The 15932-nt window shown below is 37.2% G+C and overlaps 2 non-coding genes across 2 annotated transcripts; one reads left to right on the top strand and one right to left on the bottom strand.

The window, feature by feature from the left end:
* The first annotated feature begins 6657 nt into the window (after positions 1-6657).
* LOC121205730 (small nucleolar RNA R71) lies at positions 6658-6764 on the top strand. The gene has a single exon (XR_005900805.1). It is a non-coding gene; the product is annotated as a small nucleolar RNA R71 (small nucleolar RNA).
* A 5251-nt stretch (positions 6765-12015) lies between these two features.
* LOC121205826 (small nucleolar RNA R71) lies at positions 12016-12122 on the bottom strand. Its single transcript, XR_005900899.1, has one exon. It is a non-coding gene; the product is annotated as a small nucleolar RNA R71 (small nucleolar RNA).
* Positions 12123-15932: the final 3810 nt, after the last annotated feature.

Genomic DNA, 15932 nt, shown 5'->3' with positions numbered 1-15932 from the left:
GGGACATGGCTATGTGCCACACCCGTGTGAAGGTGCTCAATCTGTGTGTAATTCTGAGTTCGTTTTTAGTTGACGCGGTCATGACACACAGGCGTGTGTTCTACTCGTGTATCACACACGGGCGTGTGGATTACCTGTGTGGAACTGCTTAGGCCGTGTGAAACACTGAATTAGGCCCATTTTGTCCTTTTTGGCCCGTTTCTTGCTCTTTTTGCTATCCTACGCTCTGCTGAGTATAAAACATGAAATTAAAGGATTAGGAGCATCAAATTCATTAAATCTTATGATAAACCTTCCAAAAATATGCCAAGCATGGGGTAAAAATATGTATATATTATGGTTTATCAAATGTCCCCACACTTAAGCATTTGCTTGTCCTCAAACAAAATCCTCAACTCATGATTAAAATTAATTCTTCTTAACTTATAATTCCCATCAATAATGTTTCAAAATAATCCACAAATAATCATACATTAAGAATTCAACTAAAAAAATAAATCAAAGTTTCAAACAATCCAAGTTGAGCATTTTAATAATAAAATCATAGGTATCTCCCATTGTCTAAATAATTACCTTTAATTCCAAATTGACAAGAGTTGACATCCTCACTAAAGATTCACTCAAATCACTCGAAGTGTTTAAGATTCAATAATTAAGCACTCAATAGTCAAACATGAAAACTTATTACCATTGGGTTGCATGAAAATCGAATCTCCACCACTATAAATGAGATGATACACAAATAAAAAGGTCTTTAATAGGGTTGTAATGGGGCTTGGGTTAAAGGTGTGGATAAAGGCTGAAAAAGGGGGTTAGAATAGAAATTAATTTAATAAATTACCCAACTTAAAAGAATAAAGCTAATTACTGAATTACAAACAAGTGCCAGAATTAAAACTTCCTAAAATGAAGTGAGCTTTCCTTCAATAAAATAACTTTAACTTATCCAAACTCTTTAAAATAATATGTAATTGAATGAATATAAATATACGTTTTTTTAATTAAAACAAGAACAGTATGGAAACTACATAATAAAAAATAACTCAGCAACTGACATGAACAAACATAGTTAGGTAAGTAATCAAATCAAATCTCGATAAAAAAAGTTAATAAAAAGGGAAAAATTCTTAACAAATAAAAAAAAGGTTAAGTTGTGGGTTAACATTAAGGAGAAAAACAAGAAACAATGGTTAAGGCTCAAAGGGGTTTACTAAGGGTCAAATATGTGGGTAGGCTTTTTATGGAGTAAGTGGGTTAAAACCTAAGTGCCTTTATCATCTCAGTATATCAAATAAAAGGTGTGGTCTTGATATGCATAATCGAAGCAAGTTCTAGAATAGCAAATCAATGTTGACACACTCATAATCAATAACATAAGTGAGAAAGGAAGATATATGCTAAAAAAGGCTCAAAATCTCACAAAAATTATGGGTATTTGATGTCAATCTTGTAAACTTAGAACTTCAAGATAATACCTCAATTCAGGGAAACAACCTAGCAATTTTAATTCTCAAAAGTCAACTTACCATGCTTGATTCTCTACTGCCTTAAAGTTAGACAATCAATGCACAATTACCTATATTTTGATCCAAAACATATCAATAAAAATCATAAATCAATCAAAATTCATTCTAATAGTGATATAAGGGAGTTATTTGAGAACAAGACAAAATTCAGGGATTTTCAAAGAATCATATAAATAACCTCCCCACACTTAAGATGTACATTGTCCTCAATGTACAAAGATAGATAAAAATAGGCGCATAATATCATAAGAGAAGGAAAGGAGCGCAACTGCCCTGATTTTTTTGGATGGAATCCTTAGAATAATGAAAGTAAAAATTGTAGATATGGCCAATGATGTGCATGAGTCAGAGCTACTATTAAGAAAAGAAACACAACTATGAAGAGAATTAAAAGGTTACTCAATAATAGCTATAAAGATAAACATAGTTTAAAAGTATAAACGACAAGTCTTTAAAATAAACATAAAATAAAAATAAAAATAAAGCGAAAAATAAAAGATAAAAAATAAATGGACTCAAAAGTCGTCATGGGTAGATGGATCTTCAGGTGGTGGTGGTGGTGGAGGCGAGATGTTGAAGTGCTAGCAGATCTGTTACAGAGTCACCTTGATGCTGTCGAAGCTCGCAAACCACTGTTGCTCGAAGAGAGTGAGTCGGTCGAATATATCGGTCAAAGTGGTTGCAAGAGGTCGGTGACTTGGTAGTGGCGGTGGGTGTAGGTCCTCGTGAGGGGGAGGGACACCACCAGTAATATCTTCTGGCTTATCCTGATCATTAGAGTGAATGAGTTTATACTGAGGGGGGTCGAATCCACGACGACGTTCTATCATCCTCATGTGGATCATACTGGAAATTCCCTGAGGAGACATCTGGCCTACTAGTGTGAGTGTTGATGACATCTCTGGAGTGTCGAAGAGGCCGAAGTGTCGAGCGAGGTGAGTCACGTAGGGGCCAAGGCAGATGGGGCCCCTTCTATGGCGGTCTGTCTGGTGGTGAAAAGAAAGGGCAATTAAGTATGCCAAATCAAATACATGACTAGTCACCATGCTCCATAAGAAGTAAGCATCGGTGGTGCTAACGACAAAGGTTCTCTCTCTCCTCCTAGTCAAGGTGTGAGCCAAGATAGCATGGATGTAGCGTACTGCTAGGGGGAGAGAAGTCGCCTTTGAGTGACTTGCATCATAGGGAACAGTACTCGCTGTAAGGTCATTCCAACAGCAGGAGGGCGAGTGGTGTATGTGACATTGAAGATGTAGAAAAAACTCAGAAGCCATAAACTCCTCCATGTAAAGGCCCAAAACAGCTCCAAACTCTGGTACACTCATGTGTCTTACGAGTCCACCAAGTCTAAAAGTGATGGTACCGACCTTGTCATGGGTATTCATCACATGCTGTAAATGGAAAGTAGTGCAAAACTCCAAGGTAAGCTCCGAATAGGTGGACTCGATAATTAAAAAGAATCGATCCCACGAGGTAGTGACGAGATGGAATCGAACAAGGTGGGCAAGTTGGACCTACTACAAGGCGGCTTAATCAATACAACGGCCCACTCCTAATCGTCGTACTCGAAGAAGCTGAAACAAGTCATCCTGTGGGCCTGATAAAAATCGAAGCAGAGGGTGACGAGTTTCGGTTGAGGCGCTCGAGGAGGTTGTGCTAGGACCTTTCCGCTTTTTCAAAGCGGGAACAACTACTTTAGATTTCTCACGAGTGTTTGTTATTGTGTGCCTGCAAGAATAAAAGAGTTCATCAATAAATAATCACCCAAACATGTAACTAAAAATCGAGTCTTGTAGAGTCAAAGTACTCCTATAAAGAAAATTTCTCCAAAACAGGGCGCACAAGTATCCATCTATGTATAACCAAAGCGAAGTCATCAAGAATCAAGGTGATGCAAATAAATCAAATGAAGAGTTCTGACCTGTAGACAAATTCATGATGTTCTGGAGTCATCAATAATTATTTGAATAATCAATTCTAATATGAAGGATAAATCAATAGTAAGCACTATATTCCAAGAAACTAAACTAAGAGCATAACTATCCTAGTAGTTGAAAATAGTAATAAGTAAAATAGAAATAAATAGCAGAAAATTAATATACTAGTAATGATAAGAAGAAGTAAATAAAATAAAATAAATATGGAATAACATAGAAAAAAGAAAAGGGTAAAAGGGTATAAAAATAGGCGATAAAGGAAGTGGTGGTCAAAAGTTCGGCGGTCACCAAGGTAGGGATAAGCTGAGGTGTGGGCTGGTCGAGGGCGTGTGTGAGAGAGATGGAGGCGTTGGTGGTTTTGGTGCAAATGGGTTAGGGAAAACAAAGGGGTTCGGGTGGTTGGTTGGAGAGGAAGAAGAGGAGAGAGGGAAGAAGGGAAAGGAAGGGGGGACAAAGGAAAAGAAAGAAGAAGAGTGGGGTGGTGGGGCGACGGTGGAACGATGGGGAAAGGTGGCCGAAGTAGGGGGCTGTGACTGCTGCTGGTTGGGAGCTTGTGAGGAGAAAAAAGAAAAAAGTAAAATTAGGTTTTAGAGGGTTAAATGGGCCATGGTTGTGTGAGGCCCGTGTTGGGCCATATGGCTGTGTCACACGCCCGTGTGGCTCTTGGTTAGCCCGTGTTTGTCACGAAAATTAAATGCTCATTCATCACATGACCTGGGACACGCCCGTGTTGTCAGGCCGTATGGTTCACACGGTCGTGTCGCACGGCCGTGTGCTATGTCTTTCGTTTCTCCCATGCCCTTGTGATAGCCCACACGCTCGCGTATCTGACTACACGGCCGTGTGCCTCGCCCATGTAGCTTTCTGACTTGTTTAAAATTTTAAATTTTAAGCTCTAGGTTTCACACGGCCGTGTGGATTTATTGCAGACTGTGTGCATGTCGATTTTTGGGAAATTTTAGCCCTGTTTCCACACGGCCAAGGACACACTCGTCTGTCCAGGCTAAGTGGGTCAATGTACCTACATAAAAAACACGAAAAATAGATAAAATAAATAGGTTAGTGATGTTAGTGCTCGGGTTGCCTCTCGAGAAATGCTTATTTAAAGTCTAAGCTCGACTAACATCATATTTGCATGGTCCTAGTGGTTCGAGGAGTTGAAACTCCTCATTCTTGCTATCAATTGTATCAAAATAAGGTTTAAGATGAGTACTATTTACCTTAAAAGTGTCGAATTTGGAATGAGTTACCTCGACTGTACCGTATGAGAACACGTTTAATACCGTAAAAAGAATTGCTCCATCAGGCTCAGAAATGGCAATACGAGGGTCTACTTTATCTAACAGTACTTTATCTCTAACCTTAAATTGATTCGATTCACCCTTAAGTTTATCATGACACTGCTTTGGTTCATTGTGTATTCTCGGTTTCTCCTTAACTTTTGTCCGCCTTTCATCTAGTTCCTCGATTTGTAATCTTTGCTCCTCATGGATAGTCTTGTCATTACATGGACTGGAACGTGGCTCATTTGTACTTCTCGAAAGTTTTTCTTGTAAGGTTACTCACATTAAAAGAACTTGTGTAATCATCTAGATCAATCGTCTTTTTGACAGAATCATGAGCTTGGAGTTTAATCATGTCATCGCCTACCTGAAGTATTAACTCACCTATACCGACATCAATAATAGTCCTAGCAGTTGCTAAAAAGGGTCGTCCTAAAATTAAAGGAATATCACTATCCTCATCGATATCCAAAATAACAAAGTCTACTAGATATATAAATTTGTCGATTTTAACGAGCACATCCTCAATTATACCCCTAGGAAATCTAATGGTTTTATCAGCCAATTGAACGTTCATCCTAGTTTGTTTGGGTTTCCCAAAACCTAGTTGTTTAAACATTTTATAAGGCATAACATTAATACTTGCCCCTAAATCAGCTAAAGCATTGTTAACATTCAAACTACCAATTAAACAAGGAATTGTAAAACTCATTGGATCTTCTAGTTTGTTGGGTAGCTTGTTTTGTAGAATAGCTGAGCAGACTGCATTTAACTCCACATGTGGTGACTCATCTAACTTCCGTTTGTTTGATAAGAGCTCCTTTAAAAATTTAATCGAGTTGGGCATCTGCAAAAGAGTTCCAATAAACGGTAAGTTAATATGTAACTTTTTAAGTAGTTTAAAGAATTTACCGAATTGTTCATTTGTGCGGTCTTTCCTATTTGCATTGGGATATGGTATACGAGGTTTATACTCTTTGCTTACCGGCTTCTGTGTACCATGATTCATCTCATCCTTACCATTACTTACCACAGCTTCGTGTCTTATTTCAAATGTAGATTCAACTAACCCTTCTTCGTTGCTCACAGTGATGGCCTGAAGTTACTCCCTTGGTTTAGTTTCTATGTTATCGGGCAAGCTACCTTGTGGTCTTTCAGAGATCAACTTAGCCAACTGTCCTATTTGATTCTTGAGTCCTTGAATCGATGCCTATTGATTTTTAATTGCAGTTTTAGTGTTTTGAAAACGGGTTTTCGCCACTGAAATAAACTTCGTCATCATCTCTTCAAGGTTCGGCTTTTTCTCTTGCTGGTAAGTTTGTTGTTAGAATCCTAGAGGTGGTGGTGGTCTCTAATTTCCTTGACCATCCTAAGAGAAGTTGGGATAGTTCCTCCAACCTGCATTGTAAGTATTACTATATAAATTATTCTCTGGTCTAGAATTGTTACCCATATAGTTGGCATGTTTGTTCGTAGTACTATGGTCGTAGGGTAGGCATTCTGGATTATTTATCCTTCCTCCAATTGTTACCCATATAGTTGACATGTTTGTTCGTAGTACTATGGTCATAGGCTAGGCATTCTGGATTATTTATCCCTCATCCATTTGTATCACACTCCATCACCGGATGCACCTGTATAGAAACACATAATGCACCAATCTTTTTATTTAAGAGATCTACTTGGTTTGATAACATGGTGACCGCATCAAGGTTGAAAACATCGGCTGCTTTATTAGGCTTTGTCCTCATAACTTGCCACTGATAATTATTCAGTGACATCTCTTCAATGAACTCATAAGCCTCCTCAGGTGTTTTATTATTTAAGGTTCCACCTGCCGCTGCATCGACCATCTGTCTCGTTGAAGGGTTCAAACTATTGTGGAAAGTTTGAAACTGTAGCCATAAAGCTAATCCATGGTAAGGACACCTTCTCAATAAATCATTGCATCTCTCTCATGCATCATATAGTGTTTCTAAATCCATCTGCACAAAAGAAGAGATATCATTCCTTAATTTAGCCATTTTAGCTGGTGGAAAATATTTGAGTAAAAATTTTTCAGTCATTTGCTCCCAAGTAGTGATTAAACCCCATGGTAACGAGTTCAACCACTGTTTAGCCTTATTCCTTAATGAGAAGGGAAACAACCGAAGGCGAATGGCATCGTCAGAAACGCCATTGATCTTAAAGGTGTCGCAGAATTCCAGAAAATTTGCTAAATGAGTGTTTGGACCCTTGTCCTACAAACCATAAAACTAAACAAACTGTTGTATCATTTGAATAGTGTTAGGTTTCAGTTCAAAATTATTTGCAGCAACAGCAGGTCTAACTATACTCGATTCAGTTCTTGTTAAAGTAGGTTTAGTATAATCATACATAGTACAAGGAGCAGGATTTTGATTTACTAGATTTGCAGCAACCACAGAAGGTAGAAGATTATTCTGATTATCAGCCATCTCCTCGGTTCTAGTATGGATATCGTCTTCTCGCTCTTCCTTTATGTATTGTAGACTTCACCTTATTTCTTTTCAGTTTCTGCGAGCTGTCCTCTCGATCTCACTGTCAAAAAGCAAAGGTCTTGACGGGTTCCTCCTAGTCATAAATAAGAGACATTTGCTAGAAGCAATTAAAAAGAAAAATTTAGAAAAGAAAAATTAAACTAAAAACAAAAAGTAAATTGCAATAAAAGTAAAAATGGCTAAAGTAATAAAAATCAAGCGTTCCTAATAACTTAGTCCCCAACAACGGCGCCAAAAACTTGATGCTCACTAAACTAACTAAAAATTTGACTAAGGCAAGCGCATCTATTGACCAGTAGTATAGTTAAGGTGAGACCGGAAATATCGTATCCACAAGGACTAAAAGTACTAGTAATTATTATCTTTTTATTATCTAGCCTAAGAATTGAAGGGATGTTTTCTAAACTAAACTTAATTATCTAATTAACTATGAACGCGACAGAAATAAAAGTTGAAAAATATTCTTTGGAAAACCGATGGAGAAGAGAATACCCAAGGAAGAATCCACCTAGACTTCACTTATTACTTCTGAATTAGACGATTTATTCACTTGACTCAATCCATAGAAATCCTTGATTTATGTTATTATCTCTCTCGAGACTAAAAAAGAACTGACTCTAAGTTGATTAATTGAAATCTCTTTCTAATTAAAACCCCTATTGTCGCATTAACTCGACCTATGGATTCCCTTATTAGATTTGACTCTAATCCGATAGATTTATGTCGACCTACCTTTAGGATTGCATGCAACTCCGCTTAATTATGGAGGATCTACTTTTAAATAGGGACTTTTGCTCCACTGAATAAGCACATCAAAGCCTGAATTAATATCCTGAAATATTAAAACAAGGATTAAATCTCACAATTAAGAATAAGAACAAGTATTTATCATATAATTCAAAAAGTAATAAGATTCGTCTTAGGTTTCAACTTCCCTAGGTATTTAGGGAATTTAGTTCATAACAATAGAAGAAAATATCTCAAAATTGGGACAACAACAAAACATAAAGAAGCCCAAAGAACTTTTAAGGAAATTGAATGGAGATATTCAGTCTTGAAGTAGGTCCTACTTCCGAGCTGATTCTGATGGCTATTTTTCAAGTATTTTCTCCTTCTACTCTCCGTCCCTCTTTTTATCCTCTTCTAGGGTGTTTATATAAACTTTGGAATTCTTTCAAACCCTAAAAATTAGCCTTTTCTGAGTAGAATTAGACTTGGGTTCGACAGGGACACGGCCGTGTGCCACGCCCGTGTGAAGGTGCTCAAGCCGTGTGTAATTCTGAGTTGGTTTTTAATCGACATGGTCATGATACACTGGCGTGTGGATTACCCGTGTGGAATTGCCTAGGCCGTGTGAAACACTGAATTAGGCCCATTTTGTCTCTTTTTAGCCCGTTTCTTGCTCTTTTTGCTATCCTAGCTCTGCTGAGTATAAAACATGAAATTAAAGGATTAGAAGCATCAAATTCATTAAATATTATGATAAACCTTCCAAAAATATGCTAAGCATGGGGTAAAAATATGTATATGTTATGGTTTATCAGTCGCAACACAGAGTATGTGACGTTACAACATAGGGAACAAAATGAATAAATTCTGATACTGCCTCTGATGTTGCGACATAGCCTAAAGATGTGACAACATACCCCTGAAGAAACCTCGAAGAAGAGCATACTGACTACGATGTCGTGACACAGGTCTTGGTGTGTCAGGATATTGACTTTGGAAGAGAAATAATTACGAGACAATGACGTTTTGGTCAACACAATCCAAATTAAAGCTCAAGAATGTCTACTAACCTAGGGTTAAGGATGATGGCTACCTAAAATCCATAAATAGGCTCATTTGGCACTTGTTTTAGACACTAACTACTTAGTCCAGAATTTCTCTCTTAAATTTTAGTCTAGTTTTTCTCATTTTCTTAGGTTTTAGTTTACTTTTGTTTTGTCTTTATTTTATTTCAAGAGATTCGATTTGTGAATGCGATTAGATGTTGTGGATTTGTTCTTGATTTCAATACAAATTAGGCATTTTCTGAATATTATATGTTCAATTCACTTGTTATGTTTATCTTTTATATCGATTTTATATTATTTACGAAAACCATGAGGAACTAATCCCTCTTTGAGGGATTAGCGTGTAGAGGTATGATGAATTAATTGTTTTGTAAGGTTACTCAATGGATCAACTGTTCGAGAAAGAAGAAAGTAAAATAAATCCTAGGTTTGACAACCCTAGGATGTTATCAATGTGGGAATTAACCTAAAATTGGTATGGCCCATCCGTGAATGCCTTAAACCCAAGCTGGTCTAGATTGTGAGGTCAAAAGATAAGTAGTCATTGCTGACTTATTATTTTAGTGGAAGATCGAAAGATCCTACCAGGATATCGACTAGTTATTGGCGAGAAGTCTGAAGTGACAGTTGAGACAAATTACCGAAGCAAGCTAATCTACCATAATCAGATCTGATCAATTCTACTTTTTTGAATTCCCAATATATTTTGTCTTTCTTATTATTTTTATCATTAGTACAGAAACTGCAAAAACCCTTTACGTATGTTTCGTAATATAATCTAAGTCGACTACTAATTAGATCTTGTTGTGCTTAGGTTCAAATTAGCCTAGTGTTAAGGCTCCATTAGGTATAATCCTTGGAATACTTGCCAAAGTATTTCGTTGTAATGATAAACGTAAATTATACATATTTTTACCCCATGTTTAATGCATTTTATAGATGATTTCTCATTAGAATTGGTGAATTCGATGCTCCTAATGCTTTAATTTCATGTTTGTACTTAGGAGAGCACCAAGAGTCAAAAGGAGCAAAAAACGAGCCAAAAAAAGGGACAAAACGGACCAAATCAAGAAATAACACGGCCTAAGCCTTGCCACACGGGTAGCTCACACACCCGTGTCTTTTGAGGGTGTCCACCAAGGCTTTCACGATTCACACGGCCTGGCCATTGGGCCGTCACATCAAACAGCCGTGTCACACGGCCGTGTCCCTGCTAAGTCCGAGTTAAGTCCAATTCACCGAGACTTTAGAGGGTTTCTAGGCATTCCAAAGCCTATAAATACGCACTAGAGGAGGAGAAAAGGGGAGACGAAGAAGAGGGGTAAGGAATTACCCTAAGGAAGTCGATTGATCCATCTCAGAAGCCGGATTCATCATCAAGACTGAAGATCTCTCCTCAATTCCCCTTCAGGAGTTGTGGGTTTTCTTTATGTTTTGTATTCTTTATTCTTCTGAGATGTTTTCTTATTTAGTTATGAACTAAATCCCCTAAATACCTAAGGGGAATGAAACCAAAGATAAATCTTGTTATTATTTTCTGAATCGTATGATAAATATTTAACTCGTTCTTAATTATGTGTTCTTAATTCTTGCTTTGATATCCCAGGATACTGATTTAGGACACGCTCTTATTCAGAGGAGGAATAGACCCTGTCTAAGAGTACATTTGCCATAATTAAGCAGAGTTGATTACGCGCCTAGAAATAGGGTGATAAGATTTTGCCAGATTAGGGTGAAACCTAATAAGGGGATCCATAGATCGAGTTAATGCAACCCTAGAGTGCTAATTAGAGAAAAGTCTCGGTTATTCAATCTAGAGATTAGACGTTATTAGTCTTGAATAGGGATAATAACATAACTTAGGGATCTCTATGAAACAAGTTGAATGAATAAATCGTCCAATTCGGAGCCAGAATAACAAGTACAGTCTAGGTGGATTTTTCCTTAGGTATTGTCTCAAGTCAATCGATTTTCCCAAAAGCAATTCCCCAATTATTTTCTCTGTGCGTTCTTAGTTTAAATAATTAGTTAATTAAAATAAACCATTTTATTCTTAGGGTAGATAATAAAAAGATAGTTATTACTAGTACTTTTGGTTCCCTTGGGTACGATATCCAGTCTTGCCATTACTATACTATTGTTCGATAGGTGCGCTTGCCTTTTCGTCGTGATAATAGTTAGTCTAGGTTTGATCTTCATTATAAATATTTATTACTTGTTACGAATCACGCGATCAAGTTTTTGGCACTGTTGCCGGGGAACTGAAATATTAGGAACACTAAATTTTTATTACTTTAGCCATTTATTTTTCTTGTAATTTTATTTTATTTTATTATTTATTTATTTATTTTTTTCTCTCTCTGGGCAGGTTTTTATAGTTTATGACTAGAAGAAACCCGTCAGGACCATTACTCTTTGACGAAGAAATCGATCGTACAATTCGCAAAAATCAAAGAGAAATAAGGCGTAGTTTACGATACATGGAGAACGAGAGAGAAGACGATACTCAGCCCCCAACTGAAGATATGGTCGAAAACCCAGGCGATCAGCTGCCTCCTGCAAATGCAGCTAATCAAAATCCTGCTCCACGTACTATGTATGATTATACTAAACCTTCTTTAACAGAAACTGAGTCTAGTATAGTTAGACCTGCTATTGCTGTGGATAATTTTGAACTAAAACCTAACACAATTCAGATGATACAGCAGTTTGTTCAGTTTGATGGTTTGTAGGATGAGGATCTCAACACGCACTTGGCAAATTTTCTTGAATTTTGTGATACATTCAAAATCAATGGCATTTTTGATGATGCCATTCATCTTTGGTTATTTCCCTTTTCACTGAGAAACAAAGCTAAACAGTGGTTGAACTTGTTACCATGAGGGTCTATCATTACCTGGGAACAAATGACCTAGAAATTTTTACAAAAATATTTTCTGCCGGCTAAAACGGCTAAATTACGTAATGATATATCTTCTTTTGTGTAGATGGATTTAGAAACACTTTACGATGCATGGGAGAGATACAAGGACTTACTGAAAAGGTGCCCTCACCATGGGTTACCGCTTTGGCTGCAAGTTCAAATGTTCTACAATGGTGTGAATCCCTTGACAAGACAAATGATTGACGCAGCTGCTGGCGGAACCATCAACAATAAAACACCGGAAGATGCCTATGAATTCATAGAGGAGATGTTACTGAACAACTATTAGTGGCAAGTTATGAGGACAAAGCCAACGAAAACAGCTGGCATCTATAACATCGATTCAGTCACCATGCTCTCTAATCAGGTAGAACTTCTCAATAAAAAGATTGATAGTTTTCTTGGTTCTACGCAGGTACATCCAGTAATGAGGTGTGACTTAAGCGGAGGAGGTGTGCATACAGAATACCAATCCTTTAATCCTACAACTGAAGAAGAACAAGTCAACTATATGGGTAACAATAACTTTAGATCTCAAAATAACCCATACAGTAATACTTATAATGCAGGTTGGAGGAACCACCCAAATTTCTCCTAGGGTGGTCAAGGAAATCAAAAGCCACAAAATCCTCAGGGTTTTCAACAACCACCTTATCAACAGGAGAAGAAACCAAACTTTGAAGAGATGCTTTCTAAATTCATCTCGGTGTTAGAAACCCATTTCCAAAATACCGAGACAACATTTAAGAATCAACAAGCATCGATCCAAGGACTCAAAACTCAGATAAGCCAGCTGACTAAACTAATCTCGGAAAGACCACCAGAAAATTTATTTAGTAATACCAAATCCAGAGAGCATGTCAAAGCAGTTACACTAAGGAGTGGGAAAGTGTTAGCGGAATCTGAAAAAAAGTTAGCACAAGAAGCCGTGGAAAACGAAATGAGGGAAGAAAAACCCAAAAATAGTGACAAACCAGTACCGGAGGAATATTCACCACCGGTTCCATATCCAGCAAAATTAAAAAGAGATCGCATTGATGCTCAATTCAGTAAGTTTCTTGAACTTTTTAAGCAATTACATATCAACTTATCTTTTGTTGAAGCTATTTCGCAGATGCCTACATAAGCAAAATTTTTAAAGGATCTTTTAACAAATAAAAGGAAGTTTGAGGACTTATCTACAGTAGAACTCAACGAGGAGTGCTCCGCCATACTCCAAAATAAGCTCCCAACCAAACTAAAAGATCCAGAAAGTTTTACTATCCTTTGCTTAATTGGTAATCTGAATATTGAAAAAGCACTAGCTGATTTAGGCGCTGGTATTAATGTGATACCCTATAAAATGTTCAAACAACTTGGTCTTGGGGAACCTAAACCCACTAGGATGAGTATTCAATTAGCCGATAGATCTGTTAAATATCCCAGGGATAGAGGACGTACTCATAAAAGTAGATAAATTTATATTCCCTGTTGATCTTGTTGTGGTTGACATGGATGAAGATGTGGAAGTACCCTTAATTTTAGGGCGCCCATTCCTAGCCACTGCTAGAGCCGTGATTGACGTGGGTGACGGTAAATTGGTACTTAGAGTAGGTGACGAGGAAATGATCTTTAAAATTTATGATGCTATGAGATTCTCTAGGGAACAAGATGATTCATGTTATTTCATTGACTCTATTGATCATATTACTCAAGACTCTTTTCAGGAAATTGTACAAGAGGAGAGGACAGAACCGTGTCCAACTCAAGACGAGGAGATAGGTGGGGAACCTAATAACCATCCGTCAAGACAAGTAGAATACGAGGGTATTAAGATCAACGATGAACTTAAGCAAAAACCCTCGATTGAGGAGTCTCCCAAACTGGAACTTAAATCATTACCAAACCATTTAGAATATGCATTCCTTGGAAATAATTCTACATTACCAGTTATTATTACTTCTAATTTGCAACCCAAGGAGAAAGAGGAATTAATCTAAGTATTAAAAGAACATAAGAAGGCCATAGCATGGAAAATTTCTGACATTAAAAGAATCAGTCCTTCTTTTTGCACCCACAAAATTTTAATGGAAGATGAATACAAACCATGTGTGCAAGCTCAAAGACGTCTGAACCCCAACATAAAGGAAGTTGTAAAAGCTGAGGTAATTAAACTTCTAGATGCTGGAATTATTTATCCTATTTCTGACAGTTCTTGGGTATCTAGTGCAGGTTGTCCCCAAGAAAGGAGGCATGACAGTTGTGACCAACGAGAAGAATGAGCTAATCCCAACAAGAATGGTTATAGGATGGAGAGTTTGCATAGACTACAGGAAACTAAATGACGCCAAAAGAAAAGATCACTTTCCCTTGCCATTCATTGACCAAATGTTAGAAAGATTATCTAGACACATGTATTATTGCTTCCTAGACGGACTCTCTGGTTACTTCCAAATCCCAATAGCTCCTGAAGATCAAGAAAAGACGACATTCACATGCCCATATGGTACGTTCGCTTATCGTAGAATGCCGTTTGGATTATGTAATGCCCCTGTTGCTTTTCAGCGCTGTATGATAGCTATAAAAATTTAAAACGAGTTTTAATAAAATGTGAAGAAACAAACCTTGTGCTTAACTGGGAGAAATGCCACTTCATGGTTCAAGAAGGTATTGTACTAGGGCATAAAATTTCTAGTAAATGGATTGAGATGGATAAATCTAAAGTAGAAACAATCGAGAAATTACCACCTCCTAGTTCAGTTAAGGCTATTAGAAGCTATTTTGGACATGTTGGTTTTTATAGAAGATTCATTAAGTATTTTTCTAAAATAGCTAAGCCTTTAACTAAATTGCTAGAAAAAGATATACCTTTTAACTTCGATCAGGAATGTTTAGAAGCATTTAATACTTTAAAGGATAAATTAATTAATGCTCCAATTATAATTGCACCTGATTGGAACTTGCCATTTGAACTAATGTGTGATGCGAGTGATTTTGTAGTAGGTGCAGTACTGGGATAGCGAAGAGACAAGCATTTTCAACCTATCTATTACGCCAGAAAAACCTTAACGGCTGCACAAGAAAACTATACTACCACGGAAAAAGAGTTGCTAGCTGTGGTTTTTGCTTTTGATAAATTTCGATCATATCTCATATTGTCTAAAGTTGTTTACACTGACCATTCCGCCCTTCCTATATTTTAACTAAAACCGATGCAAAACCTCGACTCATCCGATGGATTCTCCTTTCGCAGGAATTTGACTTGGAAATTCAGGACAAGAAAGGAGCTGAAAATCTAGCAGCTGATCATTTGTCCAGGCTCGAGAAAACCAATACCAGAGAACTAGATAACGTGAAAATAAATGATTCATTCCCTGAAGAACAATTTTTCACTATATCTGACTCCAAGGTACCTTGGTTTGCAGACATCGCGAATTTTTTAGCTGCTAACATTATCCCAAAAGGGTTAACACACCAGCAAAAGAAGTGATTCTTTAATGATGTAAAAAACTACTTTTGGGACGATCCATTTTTGTTTCGTAGATGTGCAGATCAAGTCATTAGAAGATGCGTTACAGGATCAGAAATATAAAAAATATTGGAACACTGCCACTCAGGGCCAATCGGAGGACACTATAGTGGAACAAAGACCGTACACAAAATACTTGAATTAGGTTTTTATTGGCCTTCGTTATTCAAAGGCGCTATCAGGTATGTTACTTTATGTGACAAATGCCAACAGACAGGTAACATATCTAAACGTGATGAAATGCCTCAAAACTTTATGCTTTCTTGTGAAATATTTGATGTGTGGGGTATCGATTTCATGGGCCCATTCCCCAGTTCATTTGGAAATAAATATATTTTAGTAGCAGATGACTACATGTCCAAATGTGTAGAAGCTCAAGCTTTACCTACTAATGATGCTAGAGTGGTAGTACATTTCCTTAAAAAACTCTTTTCGAGATT

The sequence above is a fragment of the Gossypium hirsutum genome, chromosome A08 (assembly GCF_007990345.1).
Source record: "Gossypium hirsutum isolate 1008001.06 chromosome A08, Gossypium_hirsutum_v2.1, whole genome shotgun sequence".
NCBI lineage: Eukaryota > Viridiplantae > Streptophyta > Magnoliopsida > Malvales > Malvaceae > Gossypium > Gossypium hirsutum.
The sequence above is the reverse complement of the archived record's forward strand: the minus strand, read 5'-3'. Positions and strand labels throughout refer to the sequence as shown.